Source organism: Nerophis lumbriciformis, linkage group LG23 (assembly GCF_033978685.3).
Source record: "Nerophis lumbriciformis linkage group LG23, RoL_Nlum_v2.1, whole genome shotgun sequence".
NCBI classification, from domain to species: Eukaryota; Metazoa; Chordata; class Actinopteri; order Syngnathiformes; family Syngnathidae; genus Nerophis; species Nerophis lumbriciformis.
The window spans coordinates 8,227,526-8,247,148 of NC_084570.2; the positions used below are offsets into that span (position 1 = coordinate 8,227,526).

At 40.0% G+C, this 19,623-nt stretch overlaps 1 protein-coding gene across 3 annotated transcripts in view; it reads left to right on the forward strand.

Annotated features, from left to right (window-relative positions):
• Window positions 1-19,623, forward strand: part of LOC133622452 (neural cell adhesion molecule 2-like) — an 801,647-nt gene that overhangs the window by 370,825 nt on the left and 411,199 nt on the right. The window lies entirely within an intron of this gene.

The window sequence follows — 19,623 nt, forward strand, 5'->3', positions numbered from 1 at the left end:
TTAACATGTTCTATCTACACTTCTGTTAAAATGTAATAATCACTTATTCTTCTGTTCTTTGGATACTTTACGTTAGTTTTGGATGATACCACAAATTTGGGTATCAATTCGATACCAAATAGTTACAGGATCATACATTGGTCATATTCAAAGTCCTCATGTGTGCAAGGACATATTTCCTGAGATTATAAACATAATGTATATTTAAAAAAACCAAAGCTGTTGTGATGCCAAAAAAGGTTGACGTAATCAGAGTAGATACGCTCCTGTACTTGGTATCATTATCGTGTAGATCCACAAATGGCGTTTGTTTACATTTTGACGCCGGTGAGCTACGGTGTGTAGTGAAGCATATTTAGCTATTCCTCGTCCTGCAGGGATGATACTTGTAAGAAATGTACTTTATTTGTCGCCATGGAGGTGAGGATTAGTGATTAAGAAGTAACTAAAACACTGCAGACTGGGGCTGGACTTTATCCACTAGCTAGCTAGCCAGCTATTTATTAAAGCATCTCTTCCGGTGTTATAACTTCACCTTTATCGTTAGTTTTTAAGCCAAAATGCGTCCGTTCTCCCTTTTCTGTCTACACACTGTGTCTGCTTGTAAGTACTCGGTGATTGTGCGCTGCCGAACATGCTCCTCTGCTCGTAAAACCAGCAATGACACGATGCAACGATAAAAGGGGCGCGGCGGGGTGTCTGCGTACCGATACTTTTCAGAGGCGGTATAGTACCGAATATGATTAATTGGTATTGCGGTACTACACTAATACCGGTATACCGTACAACCCTAGTGGGGGGTTACTCATTTTGCAATGCAGTCTGCTGAAATTGATGGAAAGCACCAATGTGGTCAAAGTTGAACACATTTTAAAATATGCAACACCCTACTAGTGGATAGTGCACTCCCCAATTTGTCACGTTTCATGTCAGGTAATTTCAATCCCCTTCCTACTGTGAATCTGCATTCTCTATTTAAAGAGGAATTGCATCCGTGGACATGATTTCAGGCTTACTTAAAAACTTGCAAGAATAACTTTGAATTTAAAAAGACTTACAAAAAGAGACAACTGGAATTATGTCAAACCGATTTTTGATTTTGATTGGACGTGTCATTTTGAAAATGCTTAAACGAAAATTAAAAGTATGCTGGAGTTGGGGTGTTGGTGGAGGGAACAGTGATAAAGTCATCTAAAATAATTTGTCTTAAAAAGGGGGCAGATACATATAAGAATAGTATTCTTCCATCTGCTCCTTTCTGATCTTGGAAATGTATAAGAAACAAAAAAAAACAATGAAAGTGTCAACTGTATATGGCTTGTATACATGCATTTTCATGAAAGGAATAAAAAGAAATGATGATGATGAGGTATGACAAATAAGTGCCAATGCTGTCCGCCTCAAGGGGCCCTTTAAGTGCATTACTCCTCCATTAAGTCATACAAGTACCACTGTTATCGTGTTATTCCCAGGCATTTGTTTAAGACATCAATCTCAAAAGTAGACTTTTAGGACAAATTTAATTAAAGGCTCGGGTCCATTATTTCCTTAAGTAAAACGGTTCCCAAGAGACGTCGCGTGACATTTTGCCTCCAGTTTGTTTTTCCCCGACGACGGCGCAGAAAACAAATATCAAAAATAATTGTCATTTCAAAATAAATCGTCTTTGGGCAGTTTTCATCTCACGCTGCAAATTTTAGATTTTTTTTTTTTTTTTTTTTTTTTTTTTTCATTAAAGTTCTGCAAGGACTTTGAAGTACAAAATATCTCTTATCAACTTTTGCCAGCTGTGTTAAACAGCAGCTGTTGTGTGCCGGAGTGTCGTGTTTAAGGTTCCTCACAATTGCTTTTCATCCATGCTAATCCCCTTCATTGATATTCAATGGGCACCAGAAGTGCACATTACCCCAGGGACAGGACTCATTGCCTAAACAAAGTAAAAAAAAAAAAAAAAAAAAAAACTTAAGGATTTTTACTCCTGAGAACTACTTAATGGTAGGGACATGCTTATCAAGTTTTAAACTAATGGCACTCTCATTGATGAGTGTTGCACTTTCTTCCTGGAGAGTGGAAGGCGTAACCAGCTCGCCGTCAGGCAGATTGTGACATTTTCATTCATGTTGCCAAGCGAGCGCGCGTACGTCGGTTTCAATTAAGAAAAGATACGCGTGAGTGTGCTGAGCAAAGAGCCTCACGCTGATAATAAAAGTAAAATGGGTGTAAAAGACGAGACAGCGGAGGCGTTCTGCAGATAAGTGGCTGGCGTGGACTGGCCGCTGCTCAATGGCTGTGGCCAGAATTATTCCTTAGGAGGAGCAATCAAAGTCAGGTTGGCTCAGTTGAACCGTGCAGGTCAAATAAATGACGATGTGAGGCTTCAGTTGAGGTTCCATTATGCAACCGTGTCACGGCGCTGGTGTAAGCGACGTTGTCTCCCCTCCAAACGGTCCCGCAGGGCTTGATATGCACACCCTGGGGAAAAAAAAAAAAATCCAACCTCACGTAAACTGAAATGCAGACCGCAGAGTTGTAACGAGACCTTTTTTTTTAGTACATGAATTCCTGGTAGCGCTTTAGTATGGGGAACATATGAACCATTAATTAGTTGCTTATTAACATGCAAATTAGTAACATATTGGCTGTTAATTAGTCATTATTAAAGGCCTACTGAAATGCGATTTTCTTATCCAAACGGGGATAGCAGGTCCATTCTATGTGTCATACTTGATCATTTCGCGATATTTTGCTGAAAGGATTTAGTAGAGAACATCGACGATAAAGTTCGCAACTTTTGGTCGCTGATAAAAAAAAGCCTTGCCTGTACCGGAAGTAGCAGACGAGTAGCGTGTGACGTCACAGGTTGTGGAGCTCCTCACATCTGCACATTGTTTACAATCATGGCCACCAGCAGCGAGAGCGATTCGGACCGAGAAAGCGACGATTTCCCCATTAATTTGAGCGAGGATGAAAGATTTGTGGATGAGGAAAGTGAGAGTGAAGGACTAGAGGGCAGTGGGAGCGATTCAGATAGGGACGATGCTGTGAGAGGCGGGTGGGACCTGATATTCAGCTGGGAATGACTAAAACAGTAAATAAACACAAGTCTATTAGCCACAACACAGCCAGGCTTATATTTAATATGCCACAAATTAATCCCGCATAACAAACACCTCCCCCCTCCCGTCCATATAACCCGCCAATACAACTCAAACACCTGCACAACACACTCAATCCCACAGCCCAAAGTACTGTTCACCTCCCCAAAGTTCATTCAGCACATATATTTCCCCAAAGTCCCCAAAGTTACGTACGTGACATGCACATAGCGGCATGCACGTACAGGTAAGCGATCAAATGTTTGGAAGCCGCAGCTGCATGCGTACTCACGGTACCGTGTCTGCGTATCCAACTCAAAGTCCTCCTGGTAAGAGTCTCTGTTGTCCCAGTTCTCCACAGGCCAATGGTGAAGCTTGACTGTCATCTTCCGGGAATGTAAACAATGAAACACCGGCTGTGTTATCCGGCACAACAGTCAAGGGGTGCATTCTACGGCGGGGGCGCGTTATCCGGCACAACACCTGCCGCAATACCCTGCTTCCCACCTACAGCTTTCTTCTTTGCTGTCTCCATTGTTCATTGAACAAATTGCAAAAGATTCACCAACACAGATGTCCAGAATACTGTGGAATTTTGCGATGAAAACAGACGACTTAATAGCTGGCCACCATGCTGTCCCAAAATGTCCTCTACAATCCGTGACGTCACGCGCAGGCGTCATCATACCGAGACGTTTTCAGCAGGAAATTTCGCGCCAAATTTAAAATTGCACTTTAGTAAGCTAACCCGGCCATATTGGCATGTGTTGCATTGTTAAGATTTCATCATTGATATATAAACTATCAGACTGCGTGGTCGGTAGTGGTGGGTTTCAGTAGGCCTTTAAGTACTTATTAAGTACCGTATTTTTCGGAGTATAAGTCGCTCCGGAGTATAAGTCGCACCGGCCGAAAATGCATAATAAAGAAGGAAAAAAACATATATAAGTCGCACTGGAGTATAAGTCGCATTGTTTGGGGGAGATTTATTTGATATAACCCAACACCAAGAATAGACATTTGAAAGGCAATTTAAAATAAATAAAGAATAGTGAACAACAGGCTGAATAAGTGTACGTTATATGAGGCATAAATAACCAACTGAGAACGTGCCTGGTATGTTAACGTAACATATTATGGTAAGAGTCATTCAAATAACTATAACATATAGAACATGCTATACGTTTACCAAACAATCTGTCACTCCTAATCGCTAAATCCCATGAAATCTTATACGTCTAGTCTCTTACGTGAATGAGCTAAATAATATTATTTGATATTTTACGGGAATAATTAATAATTTCACACATAAGTCGCTCCTGAGTATAAGTCGCACCCCTGGCCAAACTATGAAAAAAACTGTGATTTATAGTCCGAAAAATACGGTACTTGATAATGACTTATTCTGCATGGCCTTATTATACAACCGGTAAGCCATTAACTAAGTCTTCCCAAACCCCAACCCTGACCCTAACCCTAACCCTAACCCTGTGTTAATAAGCAACTAATTAATGGTTCATATGTTCCCCATACTAAAGTGTTACCGAATTCCTATATGTTGCTTTTTTCTATTTAAAGGGGAATTGCAATTTTTGGTGCCTATAAGTTGTCCCGATACCAATATTTTGGTACCGGTACCAAAATGTATTCCGGTACATTTCGGTACATTTTTAAATAAAGGGGACCACAAAAAATGTATTTTAACAAAAAAATCTTACGGTACATTAAACATATGTTTCTTATTGCAAGTTTGTCCTTAAATAAAATAGTGAAAATACAATACAACTTGTCTTTTATTAGTAAGTAAGCAAACAAAGGCTCCTAATTGGTCCGCTGACATATGCAGTAACATATTGTGTCTTTTATCATTCTATTATTTTGTCAAAATTATTAAGGACAAGTGGTAGAAAATTAATTATTAATCTACTTGTTCATTTACTGTTAATATCTGCTTATTTTCTCTTTTAACATGTTCTGTTTACACTTCAGTTATAACGTAATAATCACTTATTCTTCTGTTGTTTGGATGCTTTACATTAGTTTTGGATGATACCACAAATGTGGGTATCGATCCGATACCAAGTCGTTGGGGAATCGATTTCAAAGTCCTCATGTGTCCATGGACATATTTCCTGAGTTTATAAACATAATATGAATAAAATAAATTTAAAAAAAGAAGATTTTGTGATGCTAAAAAATATTGATGTAAACATAGTAGTATCGACTAGATACGCTATTGTATGTGGTATCATTACAGTGGATGTTAGGTGTAGATCCACCAATGGCGTTTGCAGGAAATTCTGGGAATTTGTTCTGTAGTGTTTATGTTGTGTTGCGGTGTAAATATTCTCCCTAAATGTGTCTGTCATTGTTGTTTAGCGCGGTTTTTACTATATGGCACCTGTTTATGACAGTATTGGCGTTGTTCATACTGCCACCCTTAGTGTGACATGTATGGCTGTTGACAAAGTATGCATTCATTCGCTTGTGTGTATTGTGTTTAAAGTTAAGATGATCGTCTTAATGGGTAATAATTGGACATAGAGAAATCTTGTCTTGACGTTGTCAACTTTAAACCAGCCTTAACACATCAAATATCATGACACCGGTGTGTTGCAGTGTGTAGTATGTATAACTGTCACTCGTACTACAGGGATGATACTTGAAATAAATGTACTTGACCTGTCTCCATGGAGACCAAGTTTAGTAATTTAGAAGTAGTTACAACACTGCTGACAGCGAATAACGTTTCAGTGTTATAACATCACCTGTATCTTAAGTTATTAAGCCACAATTTGTGACGACGATGACGGGTGGGGGACCGGTACTTTTTAGAGGCGGTATAGTACCGAATATGATTCATTAGTATCACGGTACTATACTAATACCGGTATACCGTACAACCCTAGTGCCTATCATTCACAATCCTTAAGAGAGACAAGAACACATCCGTTTTTCATTTGTTTAATGTATTCTAACAGGTAAATGAACGGAAATACATGTCTCCTTACAATGGAGGTTATAGGAGTCACGACGTCATTGCGTCTATTCCTACCATAATACCTTCTAACAACAACAACAATATTGCATTTAAATATTGTGACCTGAATATTAACCAAGTTTTAGCAATATTGTTATTAAATACCTATTTTTAGCGGCACATTGATCAAGAGAGGTAACTACCTTATGCTTCTGTATTGGAATCATGAGTTGATGAGCTGATTTTTTGCCTCTGAGTTGGTGAAAATTAATTCCAGATAATAAATCATGTCTTTTACCTGGATAGTACAAGGATGTGGACATATACCGAGAAGCTGGTACACTTTTCTTTAACGGGATTATGTGTCATTCTTCATCAAAGTGGGAATATATGAACATCCGATCAGTCGTCATCCAAATGAGAGCAGACATTGTACAGTAAGTAACGTTTAATCACGTTTTTTGTCTCATGAATTGTGCCATGATTAGCCGTTGTCGTCATTGTTGAAGGGAACAGCGAACGTTGTGATGCGTTTGTGAAATCAATGCCTTGACGTATGCGTAAAATAACCAAAATACGTAGATATAGGTGTTATTATAAATGTGCCTGTTAGTACATTATAGGGTTGTACGGTATACCGGTATTAGTATAGTACCGCGATACTAATGAATCATATTTGGTACTATACCGCCTCTGAAAAGTACTGGTACACCCAACACCACCACCCCCAACCCCATGAGGACTTTGAATATGACCAATGTATGATCCTGTAACTACTTGGTATCGGATTGATACCCAAATGTGTGGTATCATCCAAAACTAATGTAAAGTATCAAACAACAGAAGAATAAGTGATTATTACATTTTAACAGAAGTGTAGATAGAACATGTTAAAAGAGAAAGTAAACAGATATTAACAGTAAATTAACAAGTAGATAATGATAAGGACCCTTTGTTTGTTTACTTACTACTAAAAGACAAGTTGTCTTGTATGTTCACTATTTTATTTAAGGACAAACTTGCAATTAAAAACATATTTTTAATGTACCGTAAGATTTTTTGTTAAAATAAAGCCAATAATGACATTTTTTGTGGTCACCTTTATTTAGAAAAGTATCGATAAGTACCATAAAGTATCAAAAGTATTGAAATGATTTTAGTATCGGTACCAAAATATTGGTATCGGGAAAACACTACTACATGACATACATACTTACAGCATGTATATAGAATTGTAAGCGGACTTTTGCGAAAATACATTTACCAGTTAGGGTGCATTTAAAGGGGAACATTATCACCAGACCTATGTAAGCGTCAATATATACCTTGATGTTGCAGAAAAAAGACCATATATTTTTTTAACCGATTTCCGAATTCTAAATGGGTAAATTTTGGCGAAATAAACGCCTTTCTAATATTCGCTCTCGGAGCGATGACGTCACAACGTGGCGTCGCATCGGGAAGCAATCCGCCATTTTCTCAAACACTGAGTCAAATCAGCTCTGTTATTTTCCGTTTTTTCGACTGTTTTCCGTACCTTGGAGACATCAAGCCTCGTCGGTGTGTTGTCGGAGGGTGTAACAACACGAACAGGGACAGATTCAAGTTGCACCAATGGCCCAAAGATGCGAAAGTTTGTTCCGCACACTTTACCGACGAAAGCTATGCTACGACAGAGATGGCAAGAATGTGTGGATATCCTGCGACACTCAAAGCAGATGCATTTCCAACGATAAAGTCAAAGTAATCTGCCGCCAGACCCCCATTGAATCTGCCGGAGTGTGTGAGCAATTCAGGGACAAAGGACCTCGCTAGCACGGCAAGCAATGGCGGCAGTTTGTTCCCTCAGACGAGCGAGCTAAACCCCCCTGGATGTCTTGGCTCACACCGTCCCGAAGATGATCAAGAGAAGAATATCGACCCTAGCTTCCCTGGCCTGCTGACATGAGGGTATGTCTACAGAATATATTAATTGATGAAAACTGGGCTGTCTGCACTCTCAAAGTACATGTTGTTGCCAAATGTATTTCATATGCTGTAAACCTAGTTCATAGTTGTTAGTTTCCTTTAATGCCAAACAAACACATACCAATCGTTGGTTAGAAGGCGATCGCCGAATTTGTCCTCGCTTTCTCCCGTGTCGCTGGCTGTCGTGTCGTTTTCGTCGGTTTCGCTTGCATACGGTTCCAACCGATATGGCTCAATAGCTTCAGTTTCTTCTTCAATTTCGTTTTCGCTACCTGCCTCCACACTACAACCATCCGTTTCAATACATGCGTAATCTGTTGAATCGCTTAAGCCGCTGAAATCCGAGTCTGAATCCGAGCTAATGTCGCTATAGCTTGCTGTTCTTTCCGCCATGTTTGTTTGTGTTGGCTTCACTATGTGACGTCACAGGAAAATGGATGGGTGGCTACAATCAGGCACTTTAAGGCTTTTTTTAGGGATATTGCGTGATGGGTAAAATTTTGAAAAAAAACTTCGAAAAATATAATAAGCCACTGGGAACTGATTTTTAATGGTTTTAACAATTCTGAAATTGTGATAATGTTCCCCTTTAAAAAAAAGAAAAACATATGTGTTCTCGTCTTACATAAGGATTGTTAATAATGGGAAAAAATCCGCCAAAAAAGGCCGCTTCCCTTTAATTGAAACACATATACAAAAAAACAAACAATAACAGTGACTGATGTTCCAAATTGATTAGTTCCAGTTTTAAGAGCGATCGGGATGTTGCTTCATAGGAAAACACTGCCCCTAGGTTTTGTAGGAGAATCGTAAATCATGCACTCAGCCCCGCCCAAGGAAATTCAACAGGATTGAGACTTAAGGCTGGTATATACTCTTGCCTCACGTAGCTTGCATCCCCTCTGACGACGTCTTGGTTGGTGTATTGCTCCTCCATGGGGGCTGACTTGTAAATTGCAATTATCTTCCAAGACACTAAGGCCCTGTTTACACTAAGCGGGATAAGGTTATCCAGGGTAAATCCCACCTAACCTTATCCGTGTCCACACACACAACAATGCCACCGTTTAAGACCCCCTCCCCACTCTGTCCACCGGCGCAACGCGACCTAGTACGCATGCGCTGAAAATGCGCACGTCATAGTTGCCTCCAGTGTTGCTTTGTGTGCAAGTTCTTAAATTAAATGTAACTTATCTAAACAATATCCAGTGTTGTGGTATTTTAATTAAGTGGAATCCATTGTGCTGTCGGGCCCTATTGTAGTGAATCACACCTGAGACATCATAAATTAATCAAATCTTTATTGGGCACGTGGAAGTAAACAATGTGATAACGTGTCATGATCCGTGGTCCGGATCATGTTTTTGTTATGTTCTGTTAGTTTGAGACTCCATAGTTCCTGTTTTTGCGCACCCTTGTTTGTTTTAGTTACCATGGCGACTTATAATTTTCTGGTGTTCGGGACGCGCACCTGTTTCCAATCTAGAGACATTATTTAAGCCTGCCTTTGCCAGTCAGTCGTCCTGGCGTCATTGTTCGTCTCATGTCTGGACTACGTAAGTCGTGTTTATTTCATGCCACAGATTCATAAGTTCTCTATGTCCATAGTCTATGCTAAGTATTTACTTTAACTCTAAGTGCGATCAGCGCGTTGTGCTTTCGCCTTGTTTTCCGTTAATGTACCTTTTTGAGTTTTGAGAAGGAAATCATGTTTTTACCCGTAGGGAATAGTATGTTTGCATCCTGGGAGAACAAACCTCGCAGCAAGCTGCAACCAAACCGTGACATAACGAACATTTTATATCAATCAATCTAGGGATATCTGGTCAGGACAAAGTTTTTTGGTAAGTAGAATCACAGCTGACCTCAACACTTGAAAGTTCTCTTGCCGTCTGAGAAGTGCTGTATCTGAAATAGCTGCAATCGCTTTCTCTCAAGGTATTTATGTGTGATTTCCACAAGCGTCTGTACAAACGGAAGGAGAAACACAGGCATGTCTGGATGACTCGCCTCCATATTTCCAGTGGTTAGGTCCGAGCTACGAAACCGCTTTATTATGTAGCTGGCTGTGGCGCGTTCTTTCTGACGTCACTTTCTCTCTGAACTCAGTTTGTAAACGATCAATGAGTCCATACAAAGCTAAGAGCCGGAGATTCAAAAAATACACGGCGCACTTACCCATGTAAAAAAAAATCCAATGAGGGGCACCTTAAACGATAGGTTAGTGTGTCTGAAACGGGGCTTAGGCTAAACAATTATTCATTTAAGGGGTTATCCGGCTTAGTGTCGACATAGCCTAAGGGTGCACTGTCTCCTGGAGGAGCAATCACAGCTGTTGTTTACCTTCTTGTGAAGAGTGATGACAACCACAACATTGACACTAGGGATGTCCAAGAATGGCTTTTAGCCGATATCCCATATTCCGATATTGTCCAACTCTTTAATTACCCATACCGATATCAACCGATATATACAGTCGTGGAATTAACACATTATTATGCCTAATTTGGACAACCAGGTATGGTGAAGATAAGGTACTTTTAAAAAAAAATTAATAAAATAAAATAAGATAAATAAATACATTAAAAACATTTTCCTGAATAAAAAAGAAAGTAAAACAATATAAAAACAGTTACATTGAAACTAGTAATTAATGAAAATTTGTAAAATTAACTTTTAAAGGTTAGTACTATTAGTGGACCAGCAGCACGCACAATCATGTGTGCTTACGGACTGTATCCCTTGCAAACTGTACTGATATATATTGATATATAATGTAGGAACCAGAATATTAATAACAGAAAGAAACAACCCTTTTGTGTGAATGAGTGTGAATGAGTGTAAATGGAGGAGGAAGGTTTTTTGGGTTGGTGCACTAATTGTAAGTGTATCTTGTGTTTTTTATGTTGATTTAATTAAAAAAAATATATATATATAAATAAAAAAACGATAATACCGATAATTTCCGATATTACATTTTAACGCATTTATCGGCCGATATTATCGGACATCTCTAATTGACACCTTTGTTGGCTCTGAAATGAATCATTCAGAATGATCAGGTTACTTTTAATGGATGATTTACTCATAAACCAAAGGAAAAACATTCGTAAAGATAAACTGTTCAACCCCTAAACGGGTCGTGGCAGTGGACGGGCAAATTTGCAACACTATTTGGCCATTCGGGACATGGGACAAGAGAGAGCTATGTAGTAGAAAATAAACACATTTGTTAAATTGTACATTACTGTTGTAATGACCTGCTAGTCTTAATGTCTATATTCATGGTGTGTTATTGGTGTTCAGAGCTCTCATGTTCGTAAACACAGCCTAAAAGGTGATTGACATACACTTAGAAGTGTTGCGTGTGACAGAAAGAGACGTGTGAGCACAAGAAAAAATATGTGTCAGAATTGAACCTGTTGTTGCCACAATATTTGCAATAAAAGTTTAAAAGAGTGTCACAGTTTATGTGACTTCCTCTGGATACAACAACAACACAACAACACAATAATTATTTTTAGGGCGGACCGAGATGTTGAGTCCACAATATCAGTTTGCATGCAAATGTTCAATCAGTGTTGCTTTATCATACAGTAATTTGTGCATTTCAAGCACAACGGCATTTCTTCTGTGCGCGGTGACCCTCTGCAAAAGCTGACCAATCGCAGCTCTGCGGTGCGCGTCTTTGCTGAGGCCAAGCAAGGATTCTGCAGGAGGGTACGCAGGGGAAGGGGCAGGAATTGATTGATTGATTGATTGATTGAGACTTTTATTAGTAGGTTGCACAGTGAAGTACATATTCCGTACAATTGACCACTAAATGGTAACACCCCAATAAGTTTTTCAACTTGTTTAAGTCGGGGTCCACTTAAATTGATTCATGATACAGATGTATAATATCAGATATATACTATCATCATAATACAGTCATCACACAAGATAATCGCATTGAATTTTTTAGGAAGGCGTCGTTTACGCAAGCTACGTGACGCGGGAGTATATCCCAGGCTTTAGTGAGTATGTCTACATGCACTAAAGAAAACTTATATAAGAACACTTGGAGAGCGCATTAAATATGAAATAATCCTTTAAGAAAATTGTGAATTCAGACGGTACCCAAAATGTATTGGCTTGTGTCTTACCACATTTTTTAGAAAGCTTCATAGGCGGAAAAGATGACCTCTATTGCCTTGTTCTAGCAGTTTTTCCACTATTTAGTACGCACAGACATGGGAAAGATGTGTTCTTGTCCTAAAATGTTTTTTTCTTCTAAGGCCCCTTCTACACTAAGGTTACCCAGGGTAAATCCCACCTGACCTTATCCTTGTCCACACACACACAATGGTCGTTTGAGACCCCCTCTCCTCCTCCGTCCGCCGGCGCAATGCGACCTAGTACAATTTGTGGGCAACTTCTTAAATTAAATGTAACTTATCTGAACAATATCCAGTGTTGTGGTATTTCAATTAACTGGAATCCAGTGTGCTGTGGGGCCCTATTGTAGTGAATCACACCTGAGCCATCATAAATTAATCAAATCTTTATTGGACACGTGGAAATAAACAATGTGATAAATAACATTTTACATCAATCAATCTAGGGATCTAGATATCTGGTCAGGACACTCACTCTTTTGCCTTCACCTTCATTGTCCATTCGTTTTTGGTGACTTTATATACTCTGGACCTATACGTTGAGTCCTCGACATACATGGCGGACAATAACTGACACAGTCAGCTTAGCCAGTCCAAATGGATTCGATGTTTTTTGTAGTCTTCCCTTGATGGGCAGGTAATACAAAGCACACGCTACCTTTTATATCACATCCACGGGAGCCCGAATTCTCGTAGTCTCTCCTTTGACAAATGGAGAAAGTTTTTCGGTAAGTAGAATCACAGCTGACCTGGACATTCGAAAATTCTCTTGCCGTCTGAGAAGTGTTGTATCCCAAATAGCTGCAATCACTTTCGTTTAAGGTATTCATGTGTGAATTCCATGTCTGGATGACTTGCCTCCATATTTCTAGTGTTTACCTAACAGGTTGTTATGAAGCTGGCTGTGGCGCGTTCTTTCTGACGTCACTTCCTGTGTGGGGCGCGGTCTTTTTGGCGTCACTTCCTCTCCGAACTCAGTTTGTAAACGGTCGATGAGTCCATACAAAGCCGGAGATTCAAGAATTACACGACGCACTTACCCGTGTAAAAAATGATCTAAGGAGGAGGACCTTAAACGATAATTTAGTGTGGCTGACAGAGGGCTTAGGCTAAATAATTATTTGTTTAAGGAGGTATCCGGCTTAATGTAGACAGGGCCTAAGTGCCCACAGACAGAATCTGGGCGAAATGTCCACAGTAAGCCGAGCATCGCTCACACCTCTGCGTTGCAGTTTCCTGTAAAATATTACATTTCCCATAAACCATGTGCAATGTTTACACTTTGCTATTCTGTTGTCAACTGCAAAGGCGTAGGATCTGGGAGTGTTGCGCAGCACTGCAATGATGTCATTCAGTTGTGTATACTGATCCGTCTCCTTTGTATTCTCCAGATTGGTGTTATTTTGTTGCTTGGCATTCAACTCTTGGCACAATGCTGCGTTCTCCTCTTACAGGACCTTCAACTCCTATCTCATTGCTCTGGTGTCCTCTCTTAGAATCTTTAAACTTCCTTATAGCAACAAAAATATGTTCTCATTCCATCATTCTGTGCTTTTAGACTTTCTATGTTTGATTGTAGACATGTAATATCGAATTGCATTTTTTTGCACCAACATTGTCATATTTGGGTTATCAGATTCCTGAATCTCGATTTGTGAGTGTGAACGTTTTGGGCCACAGATCGAGTTTTTGTGTTTCAGCCAACTGAAAGGCACTTTGGACTTGTTTCTTTCAACAAATATCGCACCTTGCGCTGGTCAGACCTGTGTCAACCTCTCTTAGACATCACGTCGTGTGATCAGAAACACCTAAAACCTGTAGTCAGGGGTCAGGAAAGCTCCACTGTTATACAAAATCCTGGTAACGAGATCAGAGCTTTTTTTTTTCCTTGCGTCCTCTCCTTTCTGTCATGGCGCCCACACTGACTAGGACAGGGGTCGGCAACCTTTACCAGTCAAAGAGCCATTTTGACCAGATTCACAAATTAAAGAAAACAATGGGAGCCACAAAAATGTTTTGAAATTTAAAATGAAGTAACACTGCAAAATAAGTTTTTTTTTTGCTTTGTGCTATGTATAAACCAGGGGTCTCAGACACGCTGCCCATACATTAATATGGAATTTGAATGCTGGTGCGGCACGCGGGTTTTATATGAATGGTGCTTGTCAGCGTCATGCGTGCCGTGATGGTACAGCATAAAGCACCCACTACAACCATCGTGCCAGATCAGCCACACGTTGTATGGTGCTTCCACTTACCCATGTAGGTGACAGCAAGGCATACTTGGTCAACAACCACACAGGTTACACTGACGGTGGCGGTATAAAAAAACAAAACTTTAACACTCATACTAATAATGCGCCACACTGTGAACCCACACCAAACAAGAATGACAAACACATTTCGGGAGAGCATCTGCACCGTAACACAACATAAACACAACAGGACAAATACCCAGAATCCCATGCAGCCCTAACTCTTCCGGGCTACATTATACACCCCCGCTACCAAACCCCGCCCACCTCAACCGACGCAGAGAGGGGGCGGGGTTTGGTGGTAGAATAATGTAGCCCGGAAGAGTCAGGGCTGCATGGGATTCTGGGTATTTGTCCTGTTGTGTTTATGTTGTGTTAAGGTGCAGATGTTCTCCCAAAATGTGTTTGTCATTCTTGTTTGGTTTTGGTTCAAAGTGTGGTGCATTATTAGCAAGAGTGTTAAAGTTGTTTTATATGGTCACCGTCAGTGTAACCTGTGTGGCTGTTGACCAAGTATGCGTTGCTGTCACGTACATGAGCAAGCAGAAGATGCTTACTGCATAGCAAAAGGTTGGGCTGGCACGCTGTTAATACAGATTGTAGAGGGCTCTAAATGCCGTACCATCATGGCACACCCTTATTATAACTGCAAGGTTGAAAATCGGAGAATATTAATCCCGGGAGTTTTCTGCGAGAGGCACTGAAATCCGGAAGTCTCCCGGGAAAATCAGGGGGGTCAGCAAGTAAGCTGCTGAGCCGCATCAGAGTGATCAAAGAGCCGCATGCGGCTCCGGAGCCGCGGGTTGCCGACCCCTGGACTAGGAGGACGTGGAGCTTTGCAAAGGACTGAACTAAAACTATGGTTGGTGGTATCTACAGATTTTAAATGCCACAAGAAATAAGGTAGGGGAGAGGTCCCAGGAAGTAGTACCATCTGCGTGCTGCTCCGAGTAAAATGTGGCAGCCACTTATCGACTAGACACATCAACTGTGTCAGAAATTGTGACAGAGGTGAGTCGTCACAAAAACATGTGAAAATTTAAGGAACCGGCTTATATGAAAAATCACACTAATTTAGTGCTTGGAAACGGACTGAGTGACTAAGCTTCAGTATAATGGCCCCTTTAGACAAATGACTGCGGCCAAAGACTCAGGATATGTCAGGGTGAACTCTGGGTCGTTTTGGAGATGTTTGTTTACTGTTAACCCTGTTAGACCCAAATATAGAAAAACCTAAAAAGATGAGAGCATCATTTCTGTATTTGTACTCACGTTGTCTGAACAACTAAGGGTTCATTTGCAGGGTTGATTGCTTACTTATCCCCATAACGGTATACACCATTAATAATAATCACACATTAGATATATTTTTATGAAGTCATCTATTACAAATATAAAAAATATGAAACAATATCTTTTTTAATATCAATAATCTTTTTTTTTCTTTTCATGACAATGAGTTTCCATAGTTTGTCTTTCTTTTCCGTCTCAGATACTGTCATGTTGTTTAGGGGGGATTGGGATCTGTTGCGTGGCATCACATCAGCAACAGGTGGTGGACCAAGTGCTTAGGGTAGACCAGTGGTTCTAAACCTGGGTTCGATCGAACCCTAGGGGTTCGGTGAGTCAGCCTCAGGGGTTCGGTGGAGCCTCCGCCGCGGAGGTCAAGACACACCCGATTCATCTTGTAAATAAAAACTTTTCCCTATCGGTGTACTATGGATACCCCCAAACAATGTTCCCTCTAATTTTCCATCTGATTTGCAGGTGTGTAATTTGTTGTGAGTTCATGCACTGTGTTGGTTTTGTTCTTTGAACAAGGTGATGTTCATGCACGGTTCATTTTGTGCACCAGTAAAAAAAACATAACTTTGTCTTGAATTTGAAAAAAAAAATGTTTTATTTATCAGTAAAGAAAGGTTCGGTGAATGCACATATGAAACTGGTAGGGTTCGGTTCCTCCAACAAGGTTAAGAATCACTGGGGTAGACAATAGTGTCTGCCTGGTAAGTCGCTTTGGACAAAAGTGTCCAAATTCCATCAATGTAAATGTAAATGGGTTAATGGCTGTAATTATCATACTAAAAGGAAAACATGAATACCCTCATTACATCCACACATTCAGGAACATTCCTTTCCCCAGAACTGAATTGTCTGTTGATATCTTCTTCGTGGACAAAGTCATGGAATTTTAGGTCAGGCTGATCAATTAACTACATTTTTTTAGAGATAAAACTTTTAAATCAGTCACCAGAACACAACAAAAGGGTAGAATGTATACTATCCATATATAGAGAAAATACTTCAGGCAGTGATGTAGTGGAGGGAATACAACCTGTTTGAGCCCACTGTAACAAGCCAGCTATTTTGACTACCGCATTCACCCAGTGTTGTATAATTGCAACAATTATATAACAAGCTCTAAATGAAATTTGATGCATCTGTTCCACAATAACTACATATGTACATGCTGTAGACCAGTGATTCTCAAATGGGGGTACGCGTACCCCTGGGGGTACTTGAAGGTATGCCAAGGAGTACGTGAGATTTTTTTTTTTAATATTCTAAAAATAGCAACAATTCAAAAATCCTTTATAAATATAAATACAAATCTTTTTTTTCAAATAGTTCAAGAAAGACCACTACACATGAGCAATGTTTTGCACTGTTATACAATTTAATAAATCAGAAACTGATGACATAGTGCTGTATTTTACTTCGTTATCTCTTTTTTTCAACCAAAAATGCTTTGCTCTGATTAGGGGGTACTTGAATTAAAAACAAATTCACAGGGGGTACATCACTGAAAAAAGGTTGAGAACCACTGCTCTAGACATTGTAATAACAACCAAAAAATATATAAAAGACATTTTACTTACTTGAATCTGATGAATCCAGTCCAATGAAATTAATAGATGTTGTTCGAAGGGTTACCCACATATGCGGTCCTCTCCAAGGTTTCTCATAGTCATTCACATCGACGTCCCACTGGGGTGAGTTTTTCCTTGCCCTTATGTGGGCTCTGTACCGAGGATGTCGTTGTGGCTTGTGCAGCCCTTTGAGACACTTGTGATTTAGGGCTATATAAATAAACATTGATTGATTGATTGAAGGAAACCTTGAGAGGTTGTGTGAGTTCATGGCCAGAAGGCGTGACTTATAAACAAATGTACAATCCAATAGCTTTGTGAGACTGAACAATAGGACCCAATGACTATGTAAATGTGGTAAATATATATATATATATAACATATTGTTTTTTAGGATGGTTAAAGGTAACATTGTAATTTTACAACAAGGGGTCTTACAGGGTTAAACACATGCCAAATGCACTGATAGTGAAGTGACTGTGAATATTCTCATCCAACAAGGGCATTGTACTCTCAGCTACATCGGAAAGCTCTAGTGTAGTCTGAAGTATAAAGCTGTCCTATCTTGTCTTTGAGAATGAACAGACCAAGCCTGTTCAGATGCGAGGCAATTACTAAGACAACCTGAACAGTCCAGTTGCGATCAATTCGATGTCCTGTGAAGTGAAGTCACTCCACTTCATCGTGCTGCAGTTGTTTGGATTTGTTTTGACTGTTTGAATTTAAATGTAATTCCGAAGACATTGCATGAGTCACTATCTGATTCGGAGACGTAGATAGGCCGGGACAGTGATCCTGATTGTTTGCAGCACTATTTGACCATATTGTCTGCTTGGCTGCTCCACTGAAAAGGTGAAGTAATCAACATTAGAAATAGTTTGATGTTCTTCTCCAGTGCATGAGACTACTGGCCTTTCAGTTCTCTGCGTTTGTAGTGCTCAAGTCGGGAAAAGAAAATCTAAAGTAGTTAAGAGTTCAAGATTTTGGTCAGTGTCTGTGCTGCCTTACAAACGATAAATATATTTTGTACAATTACTTTACTTTCTGAAGACAAATAATTCCCAAAATCCCACATTGTTCGACGAGTTTAACCCCTTCAATATGTGTTTACAACTGCCGACTATATACCAGACCTCCGCAATTATTTAGACTCTGTGAGCCACCATGATAGACATTGCTGAGTAAGCAAAAAAAGTAAACAAAAAGATCCTTGACCGCATCAACAGTAACATCATACGTGAATGCAACTTTAACCAATGGAAAAACACTTCATTCGTAACTAACTGGTTTGAGGTCACCTACCTAGGTTCCATTCTAGAGGCTAATCTTTCCTGTGATAAAATGCCAACCAAGGTAATCAAAAAGGTCAACCAACGAACGAGATTTCTCTGCAGAATCTCTTCTCTGGTCAACAAAAGCACCATGAAGATTCTGGCGGGAAATCTCGTTCAACCCTTTTTCGATTACGCATGCACCTCCTGGTACCCTAGCACCTCCAAAACCCTCAAATCTAGAGTCCAAACATCCCAGAACAAGCTAGTCGGATTATTTCTAGACCTCCACCCCAGATCCCACCTCACTCCTACCCACTTCTCCAAAGTGGGCTGGCTCAGGGTGGAGGACAGAGTAAAACAACTTGCACTGAGCCTAGTCTATAAAATCCGCTACACCTCCCTGATACCGAAGTACATGTCAAACTACTTCCTTAACGTAAATGACCGCCATAACCACAACACCAGGGGGAGCTCTACTAACCACCTAAAACCCAGATTCCGATCTAACAAAGGTCTTAACTCATTCTCTTTCTATGCCACATCAATTTGGAATGCGCTCCTAACAGGTATAAAAGAAAGGGCATCTCTATCCTCCTTCAAAACCGCAATAAAAGTACACCACCAGGCAACTTCAACCCTATACTAACACCCTCCCCGGATTGTTGTTAATAATCAAATGTAAACAATCAAATGCAGATATTTTTCTTATGCCTTCTGATCTCTCTCTCTCTCTCTATGTCCACTACTTGCTGTACATATCCTACCAAGTCAGACCTACACTGTTTCAATATCCATTTCTCTGTTCTCAATTGTTGATGACTGATGATAACAACCATACCTAACCCCCCCCCCTCCACACCCCAAATTGTAAATAATGTAAATAATTCAATGTATACACCCTGATGATTATCTTGTGTGATGACTGTATTATGTCTCAATCAATCAATCAACACAACAAACACTCCAACTTCAGCTTACTGTTTCAACATCAAAGATTTATACCTCTCGTTCAACCAAGACCTCA